General features: G+C 45.0%; 1 protein-coding gene across 3 annotated transcripts in view; it reads left to right on the top strand.

Annotated features, from left to right (window-relative positions):
• Nucleotides 1-14,625, top strand: part of LOC137484491 (transmembrane protein 132C-like) — a 184,551-nt gene that overhangs the window by 12,495 nt on the left and 157,431 nt on the right. The window contains exon 1 of one of the 3 annotated variants that reach the window (XM_068208341.1): nt 13,413-13,516. The exons of the other annotated variants lie outside the window; for them this stretch is intronic. The gene's annotated coding sequence lies outside the window, so the exon portion shown is untranslated. Of the gene's footprint in view, nt 1-13,412; nt 13,517-14,625 lie in introns of those variants that run through there. 3 annotated transcript variants of the gene reach the window in all.

Raw genomic sequence — 14,625 nt, 5'->3', positions numbered from 1 at the left:
GTGAAGTGGTTCAGTTGTTTCTGAGAACAAAGACAGCTGGAGAATCCTGAGTTCTAGCCAGCTACAGTCATTTCCAGGAGCAGCACTAGTTGGGTTAAATCCTGTGATTTTCACTTTTGGGAGGCAAAGATAGATGGTGTTTTCCTTAATCTCTCTTTCTGAAGTGATGATGATGTATGAATGCTAGCATTCATTTTTACTAAGTAAGATTCATGACTGCAGATAACTCCTGCAAACATGTCCCTGCATTACAAAAAGGCACAAAAAAAGGGGGGGGCAAAAATATTTTGAAGCTTTTGGTCTAATTCCACGAAAAATCTATTCAAAGTCGCCAGACTCGAGTGAGAAAACTGCAGAATTATTATTGCAGAATTGAGGTGGTGGCAGCAGCCTGATTCAGGGAGTCTGGTCTTTGGGGAGCAGCCTGTCTGTGGGATGGCAGGGCTGCAGGTGGGTTTTGCTGGGTTTGTTCCTCTCTGTGAGCCGTGGTGGGCCCCGTTTGCAGGGGAGAGCAGCAGAGCTCTCAGTGCCTCCTTCTCCAGGGAGGAGGAAGCGCTCGGGGCACGCCAAGGGTTAAGGAACAGGTGCTTATCCACAGGCCTGCTGTCTCATTTTGCACACAGGATGGATAGCTTCCTGGGAAAAAATCCCAGTTTTTGGGCTGAAGGAGGGTATTGTCTGCAGGCTTGGGCTCTGTTTGCTCCAGGAGCTGGAAGGTGTGGGGCTGGTCAGGCTTTGCCTGGGATCAGCTCTGCAGTCTGGGAGTGAATGGTGTGGCTGTCGCTGCTTTGCACGCTCAGTGGTGGTGGCAGCATCCTAAAACACGTTTTAACAGCCCTTCAAAGACCACAGCCTTGTTCTTAGGAGCCAAATGCAAGCCGCAGAAGGAAGACAGGCAGGGGATATCTGGTTCTAGGCATCTTGCATTTCCTCTCTGCAATTTCCCTTGGCGTTCAGGACTCCATTTTCTGAATCCTTCTTTTACCTTCCTTTGCTGTAGCCAGACGTGCTGGATAAGTTTGCAGGTTAATTTGTGTCTTGTGGAAGGAGCAAAGATTGTAGAAGGACAAAGAGAAGTTTAGTGACACTCTGGGGAATTATTTTCGGTTCTTGTTCCTGCTGCACAGCACTATGCTGGGGGGGAAAAGGCACATTTCTGTTATGCTTTGATTTTTTTTTTATAGCCGTCCCTAAGGTAAGCAGGAGATTTGATCAGAACTTGCACTGATACTGACTCCTTCAGAAAATCAGGCCACAGGTTTTCTAATTAGGCATCTGTATTAGCAGATGCTTCTGAGAGTGTAGCTGCTAATTTTGCTGTGCTGCAGTTCAGCCTTTTAAAATCGTGGAAAATTCTGTTCAAGCAAAGGGCTGTGTAAGTAAATGTATTAATATTTCTGAAGTGTGCTGTATAGTACCATGATAAGCTGCCTAAAAAGTTTATCAGAATGTTCATAATTGAGTGCAACACTTGAATATTGTGTCTTGAATGACTGCACGGAGTTATACATAATGATAAAGAAATGGTGAGCAGCTGTCTGTTCTGTCAGCCTTGCTCACAAGTACTCTGGAAGAAATAAATTGTCATTAAAGGCTGTATCTTAATGCATATGTATGTGGGGATGAATTAAATTTAAGTCTGGATTTCCTTATTACTTTTTAGTGCTTTCCTTGGCAAAAGTAACATTCTTTTTTTTGTGAAGGAGCCTTCTGGCTCATTGTAGGCTATTCCTGCTGCTTTTAATATCCTTTGAGATTGATTCATGAAGTGCCAACATCTTGAGCTGTGGAAAAAGGGTAAGAATCCTAAAGAAAGACCCTGGATACACGAGAATAAATTTGAACTCAGACTCTTTCTGTGCCACTTTGATCTGAAAGAGACATCTTGTGATTCAAAGGAGCTTTGCTGTTAACTAAGACCATGAATTTAGTCAGTTCCATTTTGATTAAAAACTGACAGCATTAGCAAAATGTATAAAGACAACATCTGGTTCAAGTTTACTGGAGTGATACTTTAGAAAACTAAAAGAGCTATGTCTGGTAATTGTTGAATGTGTCTGTATGTGATAACTGCTTGGAGGGAAAAAATCTCTGTGGCTGGGTGAGCTGGAGAGCATTTTGATCCTGGTGATGCTCAGTGATTAATGTGCTGGCTGGTAGAGGATGGGTTGGTGTGTGTCCCTTTCACTGGCTGGGAGTTCAGCCTGGCAGAGTGAAGTTGTGAGGAGCCCAGAGAGCACGGAAGCGGAGGATGGATGGTTCCATCAGTGGAAGGATGTTGGGATCCCTGGCACACCTGGAGGAGGAGGTGGTGGACCCAAGTGCAAACAGCCTGGAACTGTGCATGCTTTGAAAATTTACCGATGCAGGTCATGGGAAGGAAAATCTGTGGCTTTTGGACGACTTTAGGTCTCTGAGCAGAGGGCAGGAGAAAAACATGTCAAAGCAATGTTTTCCTATAAATTTATCAGTAAACCTTTGGCTTGCTGTGTGTGCTCTGAGCAGTGTCGGGAGGATCTGCCATTCCCTTTCTGCACACTGCATGCAGAAGAAATGCTTTTCCCCCACCAGATTTCAGATGTTGCAGAATCCCCTAAAAGCTCTTTGCAGCTGTCAGGGAATGAGGATTCAAACATTGCAGAAAAGGCTGAGCACGTTGAAGGTCAGGAATGGTATTGACCTGTATGGTTGAGAAAAATGTTACAAGAATCTCCCCCAATTTTTAATCTGGTGCATTTTTTAGGTTTGAATTTAAATTTTTTTTCTAGGCTTCGACCACAAAAGTTAGGCTTTTTTAAAGATCTTTGTAAATATTCCTGCTAATTAAGCTATTGACAGTGAAGCTGAGAAAATCCACTTACAGATTTTTTTTTTTAGTGTAGTGGTTAATGCTTTGAGAATTACGTTGTCCATTGTATGAAATTCTTAACAGTCAGCTTACAGAATGAAACTTTATTTGAATGCCAGAGTGGTGATTTCCTTCAGCAAGTAGCAGAAATAGGCTTAAGACACTCCTTTAATTAATCTATTTTAAAGAAAGGGAAATACTAAGTGTTTAGAGAGAAAGAAAAACAGAAGTGTCCTCTTTTAAAGTCTCAGAAGTCTGTTCAATGGCTCTAGAGTTCCTTGATACTTCCTAGAGTGCCTGTCAGTGCCTTACCTGATGATATTTTCATCTGTTTACTGACACATCACCACTGAACTATAGTGCAGGAGTTTCTTTAGCTGATAAATAAAGCTTTTATCCTCATATCCTTCTTGCAAGAGGGCTTACTTGAAAGAAAAATAAATATTTTGTAGGTTCTTTTTACAATGTGAACACAGAGCAGTTATTTATAGTTCTGAGGGCTTTCTTCTGGGACCTCTTTTGGTTTCCTCAGGAAATGTACCTTATTCTCTTTTCCCTTCCTTAAATGTCATATATTAAAAAAATCTAAGGAGATGGTGGTGTTCAAATAGTTGTGACTGAGAACAGAAGTCTTTGGTTCAGACAGCCCAGCAGAGCAGTGTGTGTTTCAGAAACCTTCCTTTAATAAGCAGAAGTGGCCTGGAGGGTTTCTGTGAAGTTGAAGTGGTGTGATAGCACAGAGATGGGATGCATTGCAGATAAACCCAGGCTGAAATGCAGGTTTTTAATGCAGCCAGCCAGCCCAGCAGCTCTGCTCCGTGTGCTGTGCACAGAGGACAGCCCAGCCCCAGATTGCTGCTCCTGCGCAGAGAGGCTGCAGCAGGGACCTGGCTGAGCTCCTGTGCTCCTCCCCAGCCCTGCACACCCAGCTCTCACCTGGCTCTGAAGGTAAAGCCACCTACTCCCTGCCACGGTAGCAGGTGCAGATTTGGGTTCTGGCCAGATCGTCCTTGACAGGACAAAGTTGGTTTTGTACTTTGATTTTTGGATGCAGCCATTATGTTGGCCAAGCTCCCACAATAAATTATTTTTATGTGCCTAATTCATCCTCGATGAAAAAGACCAATCCATTAAGGACTCAGCACTGTTATGTGTTCTTGTGGTGTATGACATCAGTAGAATGCCACAAGTTAATTACATTCTTAATTACAGCTTTGTATTGAATTAGGGTTGTATTATCCATAGAATAATTGAAAACCTGCTGAGATCGCGTCTGGTAACATCTAATTGTATCCCATGATTTTTCCCCCTAAACTTTAAATAAAAACTGGCATTTCATTTAGCATGGATTTAATTAATTGACATGAGAAATGTAATTAGAGCTGAGGCAACAGACCAACTTTCTTTAAAAAACCACTCAGAAATTAATGTTATTTTGGGGAACAATTAACAGTTTCCAGAGCAGGCTCTATTCTCCTGCATTTCTGGAAAACCCTTGAGCAGGCACAGTTGAAGAGAGGAGTTGCTGCTATCAGAGGAGAAGACAGATTTGAATGTTCAGAGACATTCTCAGTGCTCTTCCAGCTTGAGGAAACTCAGTCCGCTCGCAGCTTCAGGCACGAGAAACCTTGGAGTAGCTCAGGAGGAGCACGGAGATGGAATGATTCTCCCAAGCTGAGAAGGACAGGGCATGGCTGCGCTGTACCAGCAGCAGCAGCAGAGCTTCCTGGTGCCCTGAAAGGCAGGGGCTTTCTTTGCCAGCTTTTACTGACTCCAGTGGAATTTCCTTCTGCCTGCCCAGAGTTTCACCTGTGCGTCAGCGAGAGCTGCTTGTGAGCTGGGCTGGTTTCCCTTTCTGCCTTTGAGTTTGTTTGGAAGCTGCTTTGCCACCCAGCATCCAAAGAGCACTGCTTCAGGTAACAGGAAAAAACATGATTTCCTCTTTTTTTTCTTTCTGCACTTCGCTTTAGCAGATTCTTGCCCTGAATTTCAAGGCTGTGGGTAGCTGAGTTAGGCAGGACCTGATAGTGAGAACAGTGGTCAGGTACTTGGCCAACACTGGCCATCTTTTCTCCTTTTTGATAAAAGTCTGGGATCTTAAAGAAAACTCACTGGACTTTAAAGAAGTCATCTGAGAAGGAAATGCAGTGAACAGTGTGTTCAGTGTCAGGATTTCTGAGCCTGACTTCTAATCAGAAGCTTTGGGTCTGTCCTTCTTTTCACTTTCCTTTTGTAGGAGCCTTGGAAATTGTTTGGGTTTGTGTTTTGTTTAACAAATTATGATTTTTTCCTACTGGTGTTTTTCTGTAGAGACAAAACTTTTTATTTAAATCCACCTACAACAAAGCTTTAATTCCAGGATGAAGAATAATGTCCTTTGGCTGTTTGCAGAAAGATTGATTTGTTTCAGGACATACAGTTACCTCCTGTGTATAACCTGACTTAGAAGTTCTTCTGTTTGATATCTCTAAAATGAGCATGCACTGTTCAGAGCTGCCTGTACATAAATCTGCATCTGCTTTGTTTCTAAATGGAGAGCGTAAGCAGGGGTGGCAGTGCTGTGTGAGAGCAGGTCTGAGAGATCTCGCTGTGCTTGGACACCAGCAGAAAAGCCCTGGGTACATCAACTGAAAGCTGGCTGGCAGCCATGGCACACAGAATGGAGGGAATGTTTGCCTAAAAGACTGGATTGTGTCAGGCGTGACTAAGCAGGAATTTCAGCTAAAATGCGTTAGCAAATTGAATGCTCGGAGCAAAATAAGAACCTTCATGCTCTTATCTTTGTTCACTTGAGACTGGGTTTGATTTTTAATATAGAACATCAATGGAGGGAGGGAAAGGAAGGTCTGCGGAGTGTTCCTTGATTTTTAGGAATGCTGATGGAGGTGACTGCTGACTATTTTGCCACGGCTCTGTTTACATTCCTTGTGGAATATGCGTGCCCTTTACTCACCTGTGGCTCGTGGGGCGCTGGGCTGTCAGTCAGGCAGTAAAATACTTTAATTACCCCCGTGCACCAGACAGAGCAGAGAGAAAGGGTGGGAAGGGATGAAAGGAGTTCAAGCTTACTTTGTGACTGTCAGGAGAATGATAAACTGTAAGTCCTGGCTATTATTATCCATCCTTTCTCCAGGAAGGGCATTCCTGATGGGAAGAGGTGTTGGGGTGGATGTGCTTTGCGGGTCCTGCTCCGAGTGTCTGAGGGTATGGGAATGGCCACTGCAGAGTGGTGGCTCCGTGGACTTTTATCCAGCAGCTGAGATAACCTGGAGCTCAGGGGGGAGAGATTTCCTCCCCCTGCTGCAGGACCATTAGGTTTTTGAGAGGCTGTGATGATTTTTTTTTTTACTTCTTCCCTTCATACTCCTAATTTCCTTTTTGTTTTTTCCTTTATACCAAAGATGCTTCCTCCCAGGTAGAGATCTTCAGCAGTTAAATTGTGCTCACCTGGAATAAATGGGAACCCCTGTTGCTATAAGGTTTCTGGAAAGCTGTCTCAATTAATTAATAAACAGGTAGTAATCTTCGCTGAAATACATGACCCTGCCTGCTCAATCTCTTTTTTTCTGGCCTGCTGTGTTCTTTGTTCATTACTTTTCTAATGATTATGTATGCAGTTCAGTGAGCAAATCACCATATTCATATTTGTCCTCTACTTGGGTTTAGCATGTCAAACACTGCTGTTCTGGCAAGGTTCAGGGAATTTCTGGAATGGGAGAACAGGGCAGCTGGAGGCTCACAAATTAGTTAAAAGGTAATTCTTCTGCAGGTTTGTTCTACCACTGTATCCCAATGTTCTTGGGAATACAGGGGAAAGAGGGATTTAATAATGGAGCAGATAAGGTGTGGTGACCAACAAAAGGGCTTTTGGAGCTGGAAACCATTGCCTGGCAGTGAAGGAATGCACTCAGCACAGCCTGGAGAGAGCAGTGGCCACCGTGTCACTGCTTGGACCTGGGGTGGAGCTGGAGAATTCCCTGTGCTAGGGATAGCATTGGAGCAGTGGTGCAGGAGCAGTCAGCTGTGGGAAATGGTGTCAGAAACTTCATGCAGAGCTGGTGTGTTGGACTCGCATTTCCAGAAGATGTTCCTCTTGTTCCCTGCAGTCAGGGAATGCATCAGTAGGGATGGTGTTTGTGCAAAAACCTTGTGTCAGGCACAGAAAATTCCTCGCTGAGATCATGTTTGCATCCAGGCCGTTTGCTCCGAGTTGATGCTGGGATAAGCTTTTGGGGGCAGGAAAAGGGATCCAATAGCCTGAACTGGTGAAGTTAGGGAACTCAGTTTTTCCTGCTGTGATTTCTGGCAGGTTCCTGTCTCCTGGAGGCTGGAGAAGGGAGCCCATGAAGCGAGCTGACAGGAATGGGCAGCCGTCTGTCTTCCCATCTCCCCGCAGCATTGCCTAAGCCACCCGTTTTTCAGTGATAATGCTAAATGAAGTACGAGCTTGGACAGCAGCCAGGTGTCAGCACATGGCAGAAGGTTTTAATTCTGCTTTTAGAAACTAGATAAGTGGTGTACTAATATAAGCTAATAAAAGCACAACCTCCCTCCTCAGTTGGACAGCTTGAGAGTGAAGATGATGATGACACTGCCGTGTTGTAGGGTTTTGTGCTGGAGCCTGTTAAAGCTCTGATTATTAAAGCTGTCTCTGTAGCGTGCTGCCTCACTCTTATAACATCTATTTGATTATATGCAATGGCAGAGCAACCAGATACATTCATTCCCTGGGAAGCTTTTTGTCTCTTGATTATGTGCTTTTTTCACAGTTGTGTTGGGAGCGAGACTCTGCTCAGGATTCATCACTGCTGTCGTCCTTTTCCATCCCCCTCCCGGCTCCAACCCTGGGAGCTGTGTTTCTGAGCAATCACCAGGTTATTGCATTTAGCTGCTTCCTCTCTGAGAGTCCCCAATTTCTTTGGATGTGCTGGAACTCGTGCCCAGGACAAGCTGATTATGCTGTAGTGTGTGCATTCTGGTGATCACTGCAGACATCTGGTTTCACTGAAGAAATTCGAACCGGAATGCCTCTCAATGCACAAATGGCCTGAAATTAGTGTTTTTAACATTAACTGCAGTAGTGCTTTTTAACCTTTTTCTCTCATTCTCCACAGATTTTAACCCTTTCCACTCTTCAGCAAGTCTGTGCTTGAGTTTGTGTATACTCCTCTGTAGCATCAGAGAAAGGCTGCTTTAATTTTATGGGTTTTAAGTATTTTTTTTTTTTAAGATGTGGGATTACTGTAAATTGTTTTAGAGAGATCAATGAGAAGAAAGTGACCACCTTTCCCACTGTGAGACTGGCTCCGATGCGGGAGGTGAGCATTTCTCCTCTACAAAATGCCAGTTACAGAGGAGCTGGTCATTTGGCACATTTTGGGCACTGAGGAATTTCAGGGTGTGAGTCTGGATTTGCAGAGGAGAGTGCTGTTTTCAATGCATCAGAAAACCGGGTCTGACTTCTGCAGAGCTGGCCAGGTGCATTTAAAACCTGCAGCTCCTCTGCTGGGGCTGCTGAGCTCTGACCCAGGACAAGCTGTGCCAGCACACTCGGAAGTGTCTCGATGGCTGCTTTGCCAGGCTGCTGTTTGCCAGCTGAATTTAGCATTCTCCTTCCCCTGATCAATGAATAGATTTTTCCCTCAGATCCTCTTTTATTTTTCGGTTTCCTCTGCAGCTTTTTTTTCCCAGTGGAAGATGAAATCTGTCACAGGGGCTTAGATTTATGAACTGCTGCATGAGTTGCTTTGTGTGATGTCAGGGCGGGAGAGGAACTGATTGTATCCTTAGAACTGGCTTAACAGAAAGGCTTTGGATAATTCTGTAGATTTTTAAGATGTTGTGTTGGCTTTAGTGATTAGTGTGAAAGCTTCAAAGAAGACTAAATATTTAAGGCTTTATTCTGCCCTTACTTTTACCCGTGCATATCTCTGGATTTTCACATTTGAATGAAAAAGTAATTCTGCATCTCCCTTCCATCCCTTCCCTTTTTCACCTCTCCCCCAGTCGGATTGCAGAGTTGGTGTTCTCCCTTCCAGCAGCTGGTGAGCAGCAGTGGAATACTGCCAGGGCCATGGGAATGGGGGAAGGCAGTGGATCCTAGTGGCACACAGGACATCATCCCCTGTCTTCAGCGATGACTGCTGAATGCTGCTCTTCTCCTGATCCCGTGTGCCACCTGTGACAGTGCTGTAACTAGGAACTGTTCATTCAGTCAAGGTGGGAAGCTCACTCAGCCTGGAATGAGCTTTTTACTGTCCCATTGTGTGGTCGGGAAGGCGGAATTCGGGTGGGAAGGACTGACTTGATCCGCTCTGATCCCTTGGAGTATCTCATTAGGGCTTTTCACAGTTCATGTGTAGCTGAGCTGTGGATTCTTTTTGCTAGGTGAGTTCTGGTTGTTGCACTGCTCTTCAGCTCCCCTTTCAGAAGCTGATGCCTGAAGGGGTGTGCAGTGATGCAGCTCTAAGGGAAGTGTGTATTCTTGGTCTGCAGCACCATTGCTGTGTGCTGGGGTTCCCAGGCACGTGCAGGGCTGGGCTGGTGGCACAGCTGGCAAATGCTGCCAGCCCAGATGAGGTATCGGTCACTGCAGGTGAGGGTTGCTGAATTGATCAACAGATGAATTTTCCTTGTTGGCCCTTGCTCTGGGTGGTGTGTAATTGCATCAGCAGTAGCCCAACAGGGCAGCTATTTGCCTTCTGCCCCGGGCAGCCCTTCCTGATGGGTGTTTCCTGCCCTGGCTTTGTATCCTGCCAGGTCTGGCAGTGTCAGCCCTCCCAGGAGCACTCCTGGAATTGCTCAGAAGGACTCTGTTGGGCAGACTCAGTGTGGGGATGCTCTCCCCAGGAATGGGCTGCTCAGAGCCATTCAGCTGATGTGTGGGAGGAGTCTCTCAAATGTCACTTGCAAGAAAATGAATCTAATAACTGTGGCCCTGAGTCAGGTTATAAACTGAGCTGCTGGTTAGCCATGTGTGCTGTGGGGACCTCTGCCAGCCACAGCAGGCAAGCAAGGGTGCTGATTGTTCAAGATGTGGAGGGAGTTCCACCCCTGGAGAATAGCCTAGAGGACTTTTTATTATAGCATTGAAGGGCACAGCATTTGCTGTGGTGATTCACTACTTCTGCCAATTTGTAGTTGAAAGGTGGGCTCTCTTCATTCAAACGGATTGATGGCTCTGAAGAAAGCAAATTTAAGTTGGTTTTTAATCCTTTTTTTTCCTGAGTAAGAACATTGCTTTTCTCCCAGCTGTGCAGAAAGTGAATCTGATTGCTTTCAGTTGTTCCTTTGTGGAATTCACTTAGGTTCCCTCACAGTAACTGAGGAAGTGACTGACTTTTTCATTATACTTTTGATAGTACAGATTGGCATAGAAGGTCCCTCTTGATCTTTCATGAAGTGGAATTGTGATTCAGGAGAAGGAGGGAAGAGGGAAAAATCTTTTTTAACTTCTCCCTGTCCCCTGCTCAAGTTCTTTCTATAAATCATTCTTGTGCAATGAAATAATTGCTACTGCTTAGTAAAATCACTTGGAATTTATCACCAAGGTGGCAAATGGTAAAGCTTGAGAAGCTGCTGAGGAGTCTGTAGAGCTTTGGAGTTGATAATGGAAGGCTGTGAGCTCTAAGGGGGGGTCTGACCTCAGGAATCCTGGATCCCAGAGAGAGTCAGAATGACACTTGGGCCCATAGCTGAGGAGCAAGATTCAGCTGATGCTTTGGATTAAGATTTGTTGTAATCTGGCTGTTCCCCTCTTGGTACTGGAAAATAAAGTAAAACCTAAACTGAAAACGGAGCATTCTGTCAGAGTGGGTACTTTTTCTATAAAAGTCATTATTATTTTCTTTTGTAAGAGGATGAGGCTTCATTTTACCTCTGCAATAATCAAGATGCACCGTGTCACAGAAACTAGTACATTCATTTAGCTGTTTGCTTTGGTACTTCTTACTTAAAAACACACTGTGTTCCTGACTATTCCCTCCTTTCAAAAACAAAAAAAAAATAGTGTGTAAATATATTTATAAAAATATTTTGAACTGCTTCTATGCCTGCCTCACACTCGGTGTGCACATGGGATGTTCTCTCTCTTGGGGTTGTGTGCTCCCTGATGCCCTGGTCTGTAACCCGTGGGATGAGGAATGGGCAGGTTGCTTTTCAGCGGTGACAGATTGCCAGGGGAAGGCAGGAGGGCTCTAAAGCCGTTCATTTGCTGTCTCTGGGGAGAGGCAGCCATCCATCCAGCTGAGGCAGCCTCTTAGGAAATGTGCTGGCTGCTTCTGGGGATTCCTTGGGTTAATCACCTTGGGTGAGCAAGTTTCAGGGAGAGAACTGCCCTCGTGGCTGCAGAAGCAGCCTGTGGAGAAGAGAAGCTGGTGTAATAGCTGGTATTTTTCATGAGAATGTCGTTTCACATAAGAAACTTGGTGTATTTCTTCATCCCCCGTGCATGTCAGTGCCTCTCTGTGGCTCACTCTGGAAGACTTTAGACAATGTATTGGTTTTGAGCCCACTTCTTCCCAGCTCCTCCCATATTGCTTCCTTTGGTGTCATTTTCTACAGTTCCACCATCCCTCCTCAATTGCCCCTTCTCACCTCACCTTTACCGGCTCACCAGCTGAAAGATAAGTGATGTGAGTCCTGGAAACTCCTGGATTTGTATCCCTTACCACTTTTTATCCTGCCTTTGTCCCTGAGGAGCCAGGGCAGCTCACGTTGCAGTCAGCAGGGAGCAGGAGCTGGGTGGGGATTTGCGGGCTCAGAAATGAGCTTATGGGCTCACTGGAAGGGGAACTGCAAACACTGGGTTCGTAGCAGCATCAAAAACCTGACTTAGCTCTTTTCAGAAGGAAGTGGAGGATGAGAGATGTATGTTACTGAGACGCTGCCTCATTTATCTGTATCTTCTCAAAAATCTGGATGTTATTAAAATGCCACGAAAGTTTAGCTGGAGCAAAGGAATGTGGGATCTCTGTTAATATTGAAGAAGCCCTTTGACTCGCACCAGTTGAGAATGTGATGTTGTAGAAAGACTGTTAATAAGGAAGATGCTTTAAAGCTGGGTATTTTAAATGTATTTCTAAGTGGAAGAAGCCTTTTTTTTTTTTGGTGCTGGTATTTAAATATTGTAATTTGCTATAAATAGTAGTTAAGAAGATGGAGATGTTCATACAGTTATGTTCTCCAGTTCTGGTGACTTGAACCTATTTTCAGTAAACACTCTTCAAATGCATGCTAACTTGCAAAATGAGATTGCAGCGTGCTTCATCATACTGAAAAGCATATTTTACCACAAGGGTTTCACTACAAATCAATGTAGAATATTGTGCTTGTTAGAACTGTTCTAACACTCTTCTACTAATGCAAAAGAAGTTCCCTTTTCCCCCAAGATCTTTGGGTTGCTTTACTTTCATTTACTTGCTTTGTGACATCTTCTTTACTTTCCTTCTGTAGGAGACTAATTGCAGGAGCCCAGCTATTTTGTGCTTTGAGGAATTAGCCATTGAATAGCACCGACTTAAGATCCTCTTTGATTGATTACATGTAACTGTCTGAATTGCAACAGTAATTCAGTGTAGCAGCCCTTGCTTATGAGGTGTAAAGTAATTTATCCTGCTAATAAAACATCATTGTATGCTTGCTAAGAGAAAATATTAAATTAACTTCTATTACTCTGTGTTTTTATATATCGATTCTGTTGGAATTTCTGCAGGAATATGAAAAAATATTCAGTTGCTTCTTGTCAGGAAGATGACTTTGAAATCCCTTGCAGTGGAAAAAATCAAGACAAAGAACTGCCAAACAGGAGTTGTATTCTGTGAATGTAAATAGGTTCTGCACCGTAATTAGTGATTTTCTAGGGCCGGACTGGAGGCCCTGTGTTTTCCTGGGAAAACATGTTTGATGTGCACCATCCCTAATTTCTGCAGTCCTGAATAAGCGGGCTCTGATTCCGCTGTAATGAGCCATGCGTTAATGCCGCAGCCTTGTGTCCAGCCAGGAGCCAAACACCATGTCTGACTTTGTAATGAATCCTGCAGTCGCCTTGTTGCCTCCGTGGGTAGGCTTTTGTTCCAAACGTGCCCCCAGAAAGGGCGAGTTCTCATTGAAACCTGCAGAGCTTCCTCCCCTTGTGCTGGGCTTTGCTCAGTTTGCCAGCTTTCCTGGAAAGCGTGAATGTTTCAAACCACTGGGGGAATTGTTTGTTTGTTTGTTTCCTTGCTAGTTTTAGAGCAGCGGGATTTAAAACAGTGGAGCTGACTAGAACTGGTTCTATTTCAGTTATGTTTCAGCTGTTTGTTTCCATTTTGTTTTCTTTTTTGTTTTTTTTTTTTTTAAGCGGTGAGTCACACAGAACAGAGATAAGGGTTTGCTGTGTGTCTCAAGGTGGAAAGTTCTATTCTTGCAGCCATCAGTTTCTTATCAGTAACTTTAGCATGTGGGTTGTTAGTTGTTTTTATTCTTTTTCCTCAAATGATTTTCTGCTATGACATTGTTTGGTGGTTTTTTTTTTGTTTGTTTTTCATTTGAGCTGCGATTTGGAATCTTGCAAACAGAACACAGGGCTTGGCACAGGTACAGTCAGAGCCAGGAGGACACTGACTGGCTTCAGGGGCTGTTGGTATTGAGGGTGACTTAGCAAATCCTAATGAAATGTGCAGAGCCCAGGTGAGTGGAATTCCTCCTTCCCTGCAGGAAAAGCCAGTGGGAATAGCTGTAGCTGTGTTGGGCCAGAGCAGCGCTCCCCACGCACCGTCCTTCAGCCAGCAGGGCTGGGGGCTGTGCTGGGCTCCCACTGGATCCCATCCTCGTGGCATCTGCAGCATCCCGGGCTTCGGGAACGGTCACAGGCCGACGCAAAGGTTGTTCCAGTTGTGCAGAAGGTTCCAGGTGGCTCCCGCAGGGTGCAGATAAGGAACATGGAAGTGTAAACCCACGTCTGTGGTAAAGGTGGGACTGTGAGGTGGGTTGCTTTTCAGGCATGTGGATGGCACGGTGAGTTTGCACGGTCTCACCCAGTTCCAGCACTTGGATTCTTTGTCCGCGTGCCTCCTCCGCGTTAGCATAGTTGTTACTCCCGAGAGTATGTGTTCATTCATTGCATCTCCATGTGGCAGTCAAAGAATTAATTACTCTGAGAAGGGACAGGCCTCTTCTAAAGAGTTTCACAACTCCAGCTTTTAATGGCTCAGTGTTCCCGCTGGGGCTGCAGCGCAGCTTGTCAAAGCATTGGCGGCGGCTGCACGGGTCAGCGGCTCCCAAAGCGCGACAGTGCCACAGCGCCCACGACACTGCTGCTCAGCCCCATCTCCTTGGAGCTGCACGGACTGGGGGAGCTCAGAGGGGGAAACCGTGAGCCCCCGAGTCATTGTTCACAGGAAACGGATTCGGAGATTCTCATTAAAACAAACAAAAAAAAGCAGCGCTTTATTCAAGCCTGCTGTCCGGCACGCTCAGCGCTCCCCTCGCCGAATCCTTCCGAAGCTGATTGTCTGAGTGGCCCGGCTTCAGTGCTGCTGGGTGCTTGTTTCATTATCTAATGTCCCTCATTGATTTTCATTAAAAACATGTCAGCATTGATTTTTCTAAAGCACCCTCGGAAATGCATTCTGACCCTTTTTTTTTAATGTTGAATCCACTGCAGAGTCTCCCACTGAATCGGTCTAAAGCAGGATTATTTTCTGACCGGGAAATGTTGATTAAATATTTTGATGTGTGAGTGGTTAAGACCGCTTTAAGAACAAAGCGTGCCACGGGGAAATGAACTGAGGCGAGGG

This window comes from Anomalospiza imberbis, chromosome 18 (assembly GCF_031753505.1).
Source record: "Anomalospiza imberbis isolate Cuckoo-Finch-1a 21T00152 chromosome 18, ASM3175350v1, whole genome shotgun sequence".
Taxonomy (NCBI): Eukaryota; Metazoa; Chordata; class Aves; order Passeriformes; family Viduidae; genus Anomalospiza; species Anomalospiza imberbis.
The sequence above is the reverse complement of the archived record's forward strand: the minus strand, read 5'-3'. Positions and strand labels throughout refer to the sequence as shown.